This window comes from Tamandua tetradactyla, chromosome 19, assembly GCF_023851605.1.
Source record: "Tamandua tetradactyla isolate mTamTet1 chromosome 19, mTamTet1.pri, whole genome shotgun sequence".
Classification (NCBI taxonomy): Eukaryota; Metazoa; Chordata; class Mammalia; order Pilosa; family Myrmecophagidae; genus Tamandua; species Tamandua tetradactyla.
In genome coordinates, this window is record NC_135345.1 from 42,147,417 (window position 1) to 42,159,025 (window position 11,609).

An 11,609-nucleotide genomic window follows, 5' to 3' on the forward strand; every position below is an offset into this window, starting at 1 on the left:
ACATTTGGGAGCAAGTTGTATATATTATGCTCCTGAAACACAATATTTCCATATATAAATTCTATTTTGGGGGAAGCAGCAATCACATGGCCTGTCGCCCCTTCCTGGGCTTGCCTTAACTAGAACTCAGGCCTTGAATATTCCCTTCTCTAGAGACTGTGCAGTGAACCCATGCCTGATCCAGATTCTTCTTCCATTGGGATGATCCTCCCCTGTTCTGGGAACACAGTGAACCTCTTTGTCTTGCAAACCCCACTGGCCAACCACACTAGTGTATCAGTTCTGGCAGGGAGGGGATTGGGTGTCCCCCACTGTGATACAAGAGAGGTGTTTATGAACCATTGCCCTGAATTGGCCATTGGGAGGAACGTGCTGGCCAAGGGGGAGCTGGAGCTGACCTTGCTCTGTCTCTTCTCTATGTGAGCGTGGAGTGCATGTGTGTATTGTGCTTTCCTGGTGACTGCAATATCATGGCACCATGGGGTGGACAGAAGTGTTTGGATGCCTACTCATGGGGACTGGTGTCTCTTTGCTGTTCTCCATGTGTTGGATCTTTTCCCCTGGAGATAGCCTGGATCTTGACTCAACACCAAAAATGAGTATATATTTCACCAAAAATCAACCAACCAAACAAAAACCCAACCTCTCAAAGTGATTCTAATAAGCTCACACCCTTTGCCCCCTGCTCTGGTGAAGAACTGCAGGATTAGGGCAATTAAATCACTCCATGGTGACTGGCAGGAAATACATTTAAAAATTCAAAGACTAACCATTTTGCTCAAGCAACAAAAAAACAAGCCAGTCAATGAAAATAGCTAAAGGATTAATGGTTTTGCTCCAAACATAAGCTTTACCATCCTGTCACCTGTCAGTGTCAACACATGAAATAGAAAACAGAATGAATTAGAAAACAATAAGACAATTCCGGGTCAAGATGGCAGCTTAACAATGTGTGCATTTCAGTTCATCCTCCAGAATAACTACTAAATAACCAGAAATAGAACAGAACAGCTCCTGGGGCCAAATCAGTGACCAAACACACAGCGTACCCCAGTCTGGACCAGCTGGACCGGCTGTGAGCCCCCCCAGAACCGTAGTTTCCAAGCTGTGGTGGCTGGCACCCCTCCCCCACAGGCTGCTTCCCAGAAGGGAAAGGAAAGGACTTTACCAGCAGCAGGGACTGAGCACAATCAAACGCCAACTGTGGAATAAATTAACAAATTCTGACTACTAAAAATAGGCCCCAGCTTAGGTGAACCTGGTCAAAGTGGAGGTTGCTCATTTTTGCCCTGGTGCCAAGGGGGCAGGGCTGATGGAAAAAGGGGGATAAAAAGAGAAGGAAACAGAGCTTTGTGGCTGTGTTCCTCCAAAGGCTTGACTGCCTTTGGATATAGCGGCAGGACTTCTCAGGCTGCAACTGCCCCAGGCATAGGCAGAAGTGAGCTCTTTGGGGGGCTTGTCTGGAGCCTGTGTCTTCCCCAGGGGAGAGGTGAAGCCCAACTCAGGTGGAATCCCTCCCTCAAGGAATTCAGACACCAGGGCTTGGTAATTTGAAGCCATTAAAACCAGTCTACAACCTCTCATCTGTCTCCACCACACCCCCAGCAGGGAGAGTCTGCCAAAGTTAAAGGTACTGCATCATCTTATGCTGGTGGGACCTGCAGGCAGACAAGCACCACATACTGGGCAGGATAAGAAAAACAGAGTCCAGAGACTTCACAGGGAAGTCTTTCAACCTACTGGTTCTCACCCTCAGGGAAAACCAACGCAGGTGACTCTTTCCTCCTGACAGGAGGCCAGTTTGGTCTGGGAAAATCTGGCTGGGGTCTATAATATCTAAGTAGACCCTCCTAAGTGTGGGGGGAAAGCACCACACAAGCGGGGCAAGAAACAAGAAAGCAAGAACTGAAAAATTTTCCTCTGTTAAACAAAACTTAAGCTAGAGGTCCAGAAGAAGCTGAACTGATGTCAAAGAACAGATAGACAACAAATTCATCCAGCAAGAAAACACTAGGTAAAAAAAAGTGAAAGCAATCTCCAGAATAGACTAATTAAGGTAATTAAATGCCTAGATGCCAGCAAAAAATAACAAATCACATTAGGAAAATTGAAGATATGGCCCAGTCAAAAGAACAAACCAACAATTCAAATGACATACAGGAGCTGAAACAATTAATTCAGAATATACGAACAAACATGGAAAACCTCATCAAAAGCCAAATCAATGAATTGAGGGAGGATATAAAGAAGGCAAGGAATGAACAAAAAGAAGAAATTGAAAGTCTGAAAAAACAAATTACAGAACTTATGGGAATGAAAGGCAAGGTAGAAGAGATGAAAAAAACAATGGAAACCTACAATGGTAGATTCCGAGAGACAGAACATAGGATTAGTGAACTGGAGGACAGAACACCTGAAATCCGGCAAGAAACCGAAACTATAGGGAAAAAAATGGAAAAATATGAGCAGGACTCAGGGAATTGAAAGACAATATGAAGCGCACAAATATACATGTTGTGGGTGTCCCAGAAGGAGAAGAGAAGGAAAAAGGAGGAGAAAAACTAATGGAGGAAATTATCACTGAAAATTTCCCAACTCTTATGAAAGACTTAAAATTACAGATCCAAGAAATGCAGCATACCCCAAAAAGAATAGATCCAAATAGACGTACTCCAAGACATTTACTAATCAGAATGTCAGAGGTCAAAGAGAAAGAGAGACTCTTGAAAGCAGCAAGAGAAAAGCAATCCATCACATACAAGGGAAGCCCAATAAGACTATATGCAGGAGGAGATCCAAGATGGCGTCTTAGTAAGGTACATGCGTCTTAGTTCCTCCGACTCCAAATCAACTAATAGGTGAACAGAAACAGTACAAAACAACTCCCGGGGCTACAGCAGGGAATGGACACACAGCGTAACCAAGTCTGGGCTGGCTAGTCTGACTGCGAAACTCAGCTGCGGTGAGTGAGATTCCCGAGCGGCGGGCGATTTCCCGAGCAGCCGCAGCTGCGGCGGTCCGAGCTAATCCCTCCCTCCTTCCGGGGCTGGCTGAGAGACTCGGAGAGACAAGCTTCCCAGCCAAGGTGGCCGGCACCACACTTTTGCGGGCGGCTTCGAGTCCGCGACTACAAGTCTCGGATCAGAGGGCTATCCAAAGTCTGGGCTGGCAAGTTTGATTGCGAGACGTGGCTGCGGCGAGACCCCCGAGCGGCCGCAGCTGCGGCGGTCCGAGCTAATCCCTCCCTCCTTCCCGGGCCGGCTGAGAGTATCGGAGAAGTAAGTTCCCCAAGCCGAGGCAGGCGGCGCCCTTCTTTTGCGGGTGGCTTCGAGTCTCGGCTTTAAGTCCGCGGCTACGAGTCCAGGATCGGAGGGCTATCCAAAGTCTGGGCTGGCTAGACTGACTGCGAGACTTGGCAGCAGTGAGACCCCCGAGCGGCGTGCGATCTCCCGATCAGTGGCAGCTGCGGTGGTCCGAGCTACTCCCTCCCCCCTTTCCGGGCCGGCTGAGAGTATTGGAGAAGCAAGTTTCCCAAGCCGAGACACAGGTGGCACCCCTCTTTTGCGGGCGGCTTCGAGTCTCTGCTTCGAGTCAGCGGATACGAGTCTCAGATAGTAGGGCTATCCAAGCCGCGGAAGCCTCCCCCCCACGGGAGGCTTCCTGGTCCGGTGGGGAATCCTCCAGGCCCGCTGCAGCCCGCAACCAGCCACAGGGTCCCCTCAAGCCGCGGCAGCTGACGCCCCCACCACGCGCGGCCCCTGAACCAACGGAGAGATTTGGATCCGAAAGCCCCAGGCCACGGAGATCGGTGACTGGGGGAGACCCATTCCAAACACTTGAGACAAACGTGTGCCATGTGCGCCACGTACTGGGCAAGATAAGAAAAACAGATCCCAGAGATTTCACAGAAAAATCTTACAACCTTGCTGGGTCCAACACCCAGAGAAATCTGAATAAATGCCCAGACGCCAGCAGCAGAAGATAACTGTCCACGCTCAAAAGATTGAGAATATGGCCCAATCAAAGGAACAAACCAATAGCTCAAATGAGACACAAGAGCTGAGACAACTAATCCTGAATATACGAACAGAAATGGAAAACCTCTTCAAAAATGAAATCGATAAATTGAGGGAGGACATGAAGAGGACATGGGCTGAACATAAAGAAGAAATAGAAAAACTGAAAAAACAAATCACAGAACTTATGGAAGTGAAGGATAAAGTAGCAAACATAGAAAAAATAATGGATAGTTACAATGATAGATTTAAAGAGACAGAAGATAGAATTAGTGATTTGGAGGATGGAACATCTGAATTCCAAAAAGAAACAGAAACTATAGGGAAAAGAATGGAGAAATTTGAACAGGGTATCAGGGAACTCAAGGACAATATGAACCGCACAAATATACGTGTTGTGGGTGTCCCAGAAGGAGAAGAGAAGGGAAAAGGAGGAGAAAAACTAATGGAAGAAATTTTCACTGAAAATTTCCCAACTCTTATGAAAGACCTAAAATTACAGATCCAAGAAGTGCAGCACACCCCAAAGAGATTAGACCCAAATAGGCGTTCTCCAAGACACTTACTAGTTAGAATGTCAGAGGTCAATGAGAAAGAGAGGATCTTGAAAGCAGCAAGAGAAAAACAATCCATCACATACAAGGGAAACCCAATAAGACTATGTGTAGATTTCTCAGCAGAAACCATGGAAGCTAGAAGACAGTGGGATGATATATTTAAATCACTAAAAGAGAAAAACTGCCAACCAAGACTCCTATATCCAGCAAAATTGTCCTTCAAAAATGAAGGAGAAATTAAAACATTTATAGACAAAAAGTCACTGAGAGAATTTGTGACCAAGAGACCAGCTCTGCAAGAAATACTAAAGGGAGCATTAGAGTCAGATACAAAAAGTCAGAAGAGAGAGATATGGAAAAGAGTGTAGAAAGAAGGAAAATCAGATATGATATATATAATACAAAAGGCAAAATGTTAGAGGAAAATATTATCCAAACAGTAATAACAATAAATGTCAATGGACTGAATTCCCCAATCAAAAGACATAGATTGGCAGAATGGATTAAAAAACAGGATCCTTCTATATGCTGTCTACAGGAAACACATCTTAGACCCAAAGATAAACATAGGTTGAAAGTGAAAGGTTGGGAAAAGATATTTCATGCAAATAACAACCAGAAAAGAGCAGGAGTGGCTATACTAATATCCAACAAATTAGACTTCAAATGTAAAGCAGTTAAAAGAGACAAAGAAGGACACTATATACTAATAAAAGGAACAATTAAACAAGAAGACATAACAATCATAAATATTTACGCACCGAACCAGAATGCCCCAAAATACGTGAGGAATACACTGCAAACACTGAAAAGGGAAATAGACTCATATACTATAATAGTTGGAGACTTCAACTCACCACTCTCATCAAGGGACAGAACATCTAGACAGAAGATCAACAAAGAAATAGAGAATCTGAATATTACTATAAATGAACTAGACTTAATAGACATTTATAGGACATTACATCCCACAACAGCAGGATACACCTTTTTCTCAAGTGCTCATGGATCATTCTCAAAAATAGACCATATGCTGGGTCACAAAGCAAGTCTTAACAAATTTAAAAAGATTGAAATCTTACACAACACTTTCTCGGACCATAAAGGAATGATGTTGGAAATCAATAATAGGCAGAGTGCCAGAAAATTCACAAATACGTGGAGGCTCAACAACACACTCCTAAACAACGAGTGGGTCAAAGAAGAAATTGCAAGAGAAATTAGCAAATACCTCGAGGCGAATGAAAATGAAAACACAACATATCAAAACTTATGGGACACAGCAAAGGCAGTGCTAAGAGGGAAATTTATTGCTCTAAATGCCTATATCAGAAAAGAAGAAAAGGCAAAAATTCAGGAATTAACTATCCATTTGGAAGAACTGGAGAAAGAACAGCAAGCTAACCCCAAAGCAAGCAAAAGGAAAGAAATAACAAAGATTAGAGCACAAATAAATGAAATTGAAAACATGAAAACAATAGAGAAAATCAATAAGGCCAGAAGTTGGTTCTATGAGAAAATCAATAAGATTGATGGGCCCTTAGCAAGATTGACAAAAAGAAGAAGAGAGAGGATGCAAATAAATAAGATCAGAAATGGAAGAGGAGACATAACTACTGACGCCACAGAAATAAAGGAGGTAATAACAGGATACTATGAACAACTTTACGCTAATAAATACAACAATTTAGAGGAAATGGATGGGTTCCTGGAAAGACATGAACAACCAACTTTGACTCAAGAAGACATAGATGATGTCAACAAACCAATCACAAGTAAAGAAATCGAAGCAGTCATTCAAAAGCTTCCTAAAAAGAAAAGTCCAGGACCAGACGGCTTCACATGTGAATTCTATCAAACATTCCAGAAAGAATTAGTACCAACTCTCCTCAAACTCTTCAAAAAAATCGAAGTGGAGGGAAAACTACCTAACTCATTCTATGAAGCCAACATCACCCTCATACCAAAATCAGGCAAAGATATTACAAGAAAAGAAAACTACAGGCCGATCTCTCTAATGAATATTGATGCAAAAATCCTCAATAAAATTCTAGCAAATCGTATCCAACAACACATTAAAAGAATTATTCATCATGACCAAGTAGGATTCATCCCAGGTATGCAAGGATGGTTCAACATAAGAAAATCAATTAATGTAATACACCATATCAACAAATTAAAGCAGAAAAATCACATGATCATCTCAATTGATGCAGAGAAGGCATTTGACAAGATTCAACATCCTTTCCTGTTGAAAACACTTCAAAGGATAGGAATACAAGGGAACTTCCTTAAAATGATAGAGGGAATATATGAAAAACCCACAGCTAATATCATCCTTAATGGGGAAAAATTGAAAACGTTTCCCCTAAGATCAGGAACAAGACAAGGATGTCCACTATCACCACTATTATTCAACATTGTGTTGGAGGTTCTAGCCAGAGCAATTAGACAAGAAAAAGAAATACAAGGCATCAAAATTGGAAAGGAAGAAGTAAAACTATCACTGTTTGCAGACAATATGATACTACACGTCGAAAACCCAGAAAAATCCACAACAAAACTACTAGAGCTAATAAATGAGTACAGCAAAGTAGCAGGCTACAAGATCAACATTCAAAAATCTGTAGCTTTTCTATACACTAGCAATGAACAAGCAGAGGGGGAAATCAAGAAACGAATCCCATTTACAATTGCAACTAAAAGAATAAAATACCTAGGAATAAATTTAACTAAAGAGACAAAAGACCTATACAAAGAAAACTACAAAAAACTGCTAAAAGAAATCACAGAAGACCTAAACAGATGGAAGGGCATACCGTGTTCATGGATTGGAAGACTAAATATAGTTAAGATGTCAGTCCTACCTAAATTGATTTACAGATTCAATGCAATACCAATCAAAATCCCAACAACTTATTTTTCAGAAATAGAAAAACCAATAAGCAAATTTATCTGGAAGGGCAGGGTGCCCCGAATTGCTAAAAACATCTTGAGGAAAAAAAACGAAGCTGGAGGTCTTGCGCTGCCAGACTTTAAGGCATATTATGAAGCCACAGTGGTCAAAACAGCATGGTATTGGCATAAAGATAGATATATCGACCAATGGAATTGAATAGAGTGCTCAGATATAGACCCTCTCATCTATGGTCATTTGATCTTTGATAAGGGAGTCAAGCCAACTCACCTGGGACAGAACAGTCTCTTCAATAAATGGTGCCTAGAGAACTGGATATCCATATGCAAAAGAATGAAAGAAGACCCATATCTCACACCCTATACAAAAGTTAACTCAAAATGGATCAAAGATCTAAACATTAGGTCTAAGACCATAGAACAGTTAGAGGAAAATGTAGGGAGATATCTTATGAATCTTACAATTGGAGGCGGTTTTATGGACCTTAAACCTAAAGCAAGAGCACTGAAGAAGGAAATAAATAAATGGGAACTCCTCAAAATTAAACACTTTTGTGCATCAAAGAACTTCATCAAGAAAGTAGAAAGACAGCCTACACAATGGGAATCAATATTTGGAAACAACATATCAGATAAAGGTCTAGTATCCAGAATTTATAATGAGATTGTTCAACTCAACAACAAAAAGATAGCCAACCCAATTACAAAATGGGAAAAAGACTTGAATAGACACCTCTCAGAGGAGGAAATACAAATGGCCAAAAGACACATGAAGAGATGCTCAATGTCCATGGCCATTAGAGAAATGCAAATCAAAACCACAATGAGATATCATCTCACACCCACCAGAATGGCCATTATCAACAAAACAGAAAATGACAAGTGCTGGAGAGGATGTGGAGAAAGAGGCACACTTATCCACTGTTGGTGGGAATGTCAAATGGTGCAACCACTGTGGAAAGCAGTTTGGCGGTTCCTCAAAAAGCTGAATATAGAATTGCCATACGATCCAGCAATACCATTGCTGGGAATCTACTCAAAGGAATTAAGGGCAAAAACTCAAACAGACATTTGCACACCAATGTTTATAGCAGCGTTATTTACAATTGCAAAGAGATGGAAACAGCCAAAATGTCCATCAACAGACGAGTGGCTAAACAAACTGTGGTATATACGTACGATGGAATATTATGCAGCGTTAAGACAGGATAAACTTATGAAGCATGTAATAACATGGATGGACCTAGAAAACATTATGCTGAGTGAGTCTAGCCAAAAGCTAAAAGACAAATACTGTATGGTCCCAATGATGTGAATCGACACTCGAGAATAAACTTGGAATATGTCATTGGTAACAGAGTTCAGCAGGAGTTAGAAACAGGGTAAGATAATGGGTAATCGGAGCTGATGGAATACAGACGGTGCAATAGGACTAGATACAAAAACTCAAAAATGGACAGTACAATAATACCTAATTATAAAGTAATCATGTTAAAATACTGAACGAAGCTGCATCCGAGCTATAGGTTTTTGTTTTGTTTGTTTTGTTCTTATTATTATTACTTTTATTTTTTTTCTCTATATTAACATTCTATATCTTTTTCTGTTATAATGCTAGTTCTTCTAAACCGATGCAAATGTACTAAGAAACGATGATCATGCATCTATGTGATGATGTTAAGAATTACTGATTGCATATGTAGAATGGTATGACGTCTAAAAAAAAAAAAAGGGTCAGCACAATACTGCCTAATTGTAATGTAATTATCTTGGAACGCTGAATGAAGCTGCATCTGATCTATAGTTTTTTTGTTTTGTTTTGTTTTGTTTTTTTTTCTCTTATATATTTTTGTACTTTTTATTTTTATTTGTGTTTTCTCTCTGTGTTATCACTTTATTTCTTTTTCTGTTGTAGTGCTATTTCTTTCTCTAAATCGATGCATATGTACTGAGAAATGATGACCATACACCTATGTGATGATATTAAGAATTACTGATTGCATATGTAGAATGGATTGATTTCTATTGTTCTGTTAGTTAATTTTTTTAATTAATAATAAAAAAAAAGACTATATGCAGATCTCTCAGCAGAAACCATGGAGGTGAGAAGACAGTGGGATGATATATTTAAATTATTAAAAGAGAAAAACTGCCAACCAAGAATTCTATATCCAGCAAAATTGTCCTTCAAAAATGAGGGAGAAATTAAAACATTTTCAGACAAAAAATCACTGAGAGAATTTGTGACCAAGAGACCAGCTCTGCAAGAAATACTAAAGGGAGCACTAGAGACAGGTACAAAGACAGAAGAGAGAGGTGTGGAGAAGAGTGTAGAAAGGAAGACTATGAGTAAAGGTAAAAAGAAGGAAAATTAGATATGACATATAAAATCCAGAAGGCAAAATAGTAGAAGAAAGTACTACCCATGCAGTAATAACACTGAATGTTAATGGATTAAACTCTCCAATCAAAAGACATAGTCTGGCAGAATGGATTAAAAAACAGGACCCATCTATATGCTGTCTCTACTCAAAGGACACAAGGGCAAGGACACAAATGGACATTTACACAGCAATGTTTATAGCAACATTATTTACAATTACCAAGAGAAGGAAGCAGCCAAAATGTCCATCAACAGATGGTTGGCTATACAAACTGTGGCATTTACATAAGATGGAATATTATGCAGCTGTAAGACAGAATAAAGTTATGAAGTATGTAACAACATGAATAGACCTTAAAGATATTATGCTGAGTGTGATCATCCAGAAACAAAAGGACAAATACTGTATGGGCTCACTGATATGAACAGACATTAGTGAATAAAATTGGAATATTTCTTTGGTAACAGAGACCATCAGGAGATAGAAATAGGGTAAGATATTGGGTAATTGGAGCTGAAAGGATACAGATTGTGCAACAGGACTGAATATAAAAACTCAGAAATGGACAGCACAATATTACCTAACTGTAATACAATTATGTTAAAACACTGAATGAAGCTGAATGTGAGAATGATAGAGGGAGGAGGGCTGGGAGCATAAATGAAATCACAGAGAAAGATAGACGATAAAGATTGAGATGGTATAATCTAGGAATGCCTAGAGTGTATAATGATAGTGACTAAATGTACAAATTTAAAAAATGTTTTTGCATGAGGAAGAAAAGAATGTCATTACTGCAGTGTGCTGAAAATAGATGGTAATTAATATTTTAAAATTTTAACTTATGTGTGAGACTAAAGCAAAAAATGCTTATTTGGTACAAATTTATACTTTGCCTAGTGCATCTCCTAATATAACTTATGTAGATAGTTAATTGAACACCTTAAGTATATGGAACTTTGTATAGGACATGAGATTATGTTGGTTTGTCCAGGTGATGCCCTGATGAATTTCAGAGTGATTTGATCAGTGAGTGGAAAAGTATTTGCAAAGTCCCCTTCAGGGAATGGTGAGAACGGGGGAAAACTCAACTTCCCCAATTTGAATTCTTGATATTCTCACAAGCAGTGTGGGTAACTAAAGCTATAGGGTGAGCCCCCAGTCTTGGGATTTGTTCATATGAAACTTAACCCCACAGGGGATAGGTCAAGCCTACTTAAAATTTAGGCCTAAGAGTCACCCCCAAGAGAATCTCTTTTGTTGTTCACATGTGGCCTCTCTCCAGCCAACACAGCAAGCAAACTCACCACCCTCCCCCTGTCTACATGGGACATGACTCCCAGGGTTGTGGACCTTCCTGGCAACGTGGGACAGAAATCCTAGAATGAGCTGAGACCCAGTATCAAGGGATTGAGAAAACCTTCTTGACCAAAAGGGGGAAGAGTGAAATGAGACAAAGTGTCAATGGCTGAGAGATTCCAAACAGAGTCCAGAGGGTATCCTGGACATTATTCTTATGCATTAAATAGATATCACCTTGTTATTCAAGATGTAATGGAGAGTGTGGAGGGAACTGCCTGAAAATGTGGAGCTGTGTTCCAGTAGCCATGTTTCTTAAAGATGATTATATAATGATATAGCTTTCACAACATGACAGTGTGATTGTGAAAACCCTGTGTCTGATGCTCCTTTTATCTACCTTGTCAACAGATGAGTAGAACATATGGAATAAAAAT